The sequence below is a fragment of the Dreissena polymorpha genome, chromosome 6 (genome assembly GCF_020536995.1).
Source record: "Dreissena polymorpha isolate Duluth1 chromosome 6, UMN_Dpol_1.0, whole genome shotgun sequence".
NCBI lineage: Eukaryota > Metazoa > Mollusca > Bivalvia > Myida > Dreissenidae > Dreissena > Dreissena polymorpha.
This window is the reverse complement of record NC_068360.1, coordinates 114922236-114925848: the sequence shown is the minus strand read 5'-3', so window position 1 is coordinate 114925848 and position 3613 is coordinate 114922236.

Below are 3613 nucleotides of genomic sequence, written 5' to 3'. Positions count from 1 at the left end.
ACAACTTAGGAAATGATACCTATATTATCTGTGGAGATTTTAATCTTGTATTGGATTCTAAACTAGATTATGTCCATTACACAAATCTTAACAATAATAAAAAGTTAAGAGAATTGTTATCTTCTGCAATGCATGATAGAAACTTGATAGATAGCTTTAGACTAATAAATGGAACTATTAATCAATACACTTGGCGAAAACCAAACACTCTTCAACAAGGTAGGCTGGATTTCTTCCTAGTCGCTAGTAATCTTGTTCAAAATATTAGAAAATCTGATATACAATCAAGCTACAAATCTGACCATTCAGCTAAAACATTAGAATTAAAAATATGCGAAACAACCCATGGTAAAGGACTCTGGAAATTCAATAACTCTCTGTTACATGATCAAGAATATCTCGATTGCATGAAAATAAAAATTGGAGAAATAAAACAAAACATTGTCTGCCTGTATAAAATATTGACTCTTTGAACATGATTGATGATAGCGAGATTCAGTTTACCATAGATGACCAGCTTTTTTTAAGAAACCTAGTTAATGGAAATCAGGGGCAAAACTATCTCAATTTTATCATACAGATCTAAACAGGGAGAGACAGGAAAGATTTTATTATAAACAAAATTGAAATTCTAGAAAAAAATATTAATCAAAACCATATTGAATAACTGTATTTGTTGCAGCAGGAACTTTCTGATATCCGTGATATCAAAATGAAAGGATCATTCATAAGACCCAAAGCAAAATGGATTGATGAAGGCGAAAAGCCCACTAAATACTTTTGCAATTTGGAAAAACAACACTCATCTAGCAAAACAATACCTTATATTATAAACAATAATTGCCAAAATATATGTGTTCAAAATGAAATTTTAGCAGTAGCTGCCACATATTATAAGACCTTATACTCAAAAGGTGAAACAAAACAAAGTGATAATGCTATATTTGATTAACCTAATTTGATACACGGTGCAAAATTGAATAACGATGAAGCTCAAGCATTAGAAGGCATATTGACAATGGAAGAAATCTCGACTACCTTGAACAATATGAAACATTTTAAAAGTCCTGGTTCAGATGGCTTCACAACATATGTTTTTAAAGTTTTCTGGAAAGACCTTAAGTATTTCATTTTAAAGAGTGTTAATTATGCTTTTATTTCTGGAGCTATGTCAATCACTCAAAAACAAGGTATAATCACCTGTATACCAAAAGAAAATAAGCCAAGACACTTCTTTAATAATCTTAGACCATTAACACTCTTAAATGTTGTTTACAAAATAGCTTCAGGCACAATTGCAAAGAGACTTAAAACAGTACTTGACAAATTAATTTCCAATGATCAGACTGGATTTATAAAAGGAAGATATATAGGTGAAAATACTGGACTATTGTATGATATCCTAAAATATACATAAGATAACAAAATCCCAGGACTTTTATTAACGTTAGACTTTGAAAAGGCGTTCGACTCATTGGCATTCAATTTCATTGAAAAAACTTTAATTTATTTTAATTTTGGTCCAGAAAATGGATCTCTCTTTTTTATACAACACTATGTCAGCCATGCAGATCAATGGATTCCTGTCAGAATCATTCAAAATTGAAAAAAGGCTGCCGTCAAGGCGATCCGATCAGTTCTTACATTTTTATATTATGTGCCGAAATATTGGCAATCAAAATACAAAACTCAAAACAAATTAAAGGAATAACAATTGAAAACATTGAATACAAACTTTCCCAATTTGCAGACGATACATCACTTTTATTAGACGGTTCTGAAAGTTCTCTTAATACAGCACTTGACCTACTGCATACCTTTGCCCTGGAATCTGGACTAAAAATTAACTATGACAAAACAAAACTCATATGGATAGGCTCCAAGAAATTTAGTACACACTCAATAAAAACTAATACAAACTAATGCGGGGTTCAACCAATTTCAAAGTACTATGTATCATATTTGATGTCAACCTAGAGAAAATGATTGATTATAATTATTCTAGCAAATTGACAATGTTACAAAATATCATAAATTTTTGGAAAAGGAGAAATATCTCACCATTAGGGAAGATAACTGTAGTTAAATCCATGTTACTTCCCTTTTTTACTAATTTATTTATTGCTCTTCCCAGCCCAGGATTACATGTTTTAAATCAAATACACAATTGTTTTTACAACTTCATTTGGGATGGTCCTTTAAAAATTAAACACAATTTTCGTACCAAACCCTATGAAGAGGGAGGGCTCAATATCATAGATATAAACTCATTTGAAAAAAGTATGAAGCTAACATGGATAGAGAAACTTGCACTATGTACGGGTAAATGCTTTGTATAAGTCTTTTCATTGTTTGATGTTAAAAAAATGTTAAATATGGGTAATGTATATGTGCAAAAAAATTTAAAGATTAAGTTACACATTTTGGAAAGATGTTCTTAATTACTTTAGCATATATGTTAATAAATTTAATATTTGTACATTTGATGATGTATTAAACATGTCATTATTTTACAATGACAACTTTAAAATTGGTCTGAATTGCATTTATGATAAGAAAATGTATGAAAGAGGAATTAGACTTGTGAAAGACATATTATGTACCTCTGTAGGGTTCAACACCAAGAATGATATTGATATGTACACTGGAAAAGTTATAAATGTTTTATTCAATGAAGGAGTTAAAAGAACTGTATCAGATTTCATAAAAAAGTCAAGTTTTACTACTGTTAACAAGCCAAACACCACTAGAGTATTTATATCTTCCTATCTGCATGTGATTGTTTTTAAAGCAAAACCAAATAAATCAATATATAGCACATATATATTTAATGAAGGAAAACCTGCAAGTCAAAATAAATGGAACGAAATATTTAATAATATTGATTGGAAGTTAACACATAACTTTGTTTTTGAAAACTCCAGAGATACATATATACAATGGCTTCAAACTAGCATTGTACACAGAATCTTGGGTACAAAATCTCTGTTATATAAAATGAAAATTGTTAACGACAATCTATGTTATTTTTGTAAAAAAACATGACGAAACGTTAACTAATCTTTTCTGGGAATGTGAACCCATTCAACCTATTATCAACTATATAAAACATTCAATGATTATGAACAACATCCATTTGCCCAACATTTCTTGCTTAGATGTGCTACTTGAAATTTGTTCTGAAAAAATGACCCCCATCAATATTATATTTATTGAAATAAAAAGGTATGTTTTTATTTGTAAAAAACATAGTAAAATCCCAACAGTACCAGGGCGAAAAAGGAGTTTTCAACTAGCATGGGAAATTCAAAAGCACACCATTTGCCAAGGCTCGGAATTTCCAAATTTGTCAGTTGTATGATTATTTATACCATGAACCAATAACTTAAAATATCCTTGCTTTACATTGATGTGCACTGAAATGAATATTTCAACTATACACTGTGGTTTTGTTTTCACATTTTTTTGAAATCCACACTTTCTTTACCATTTGCAAGAGAAAACAATGATATGCGTAGTACAAATCTCCATATTATATATAAAAATCCCTGTGTTATACAGAAAGTATAGTTGCTACTTGTATTTTATGTGCGTTTACAAAGATTTTCATCTA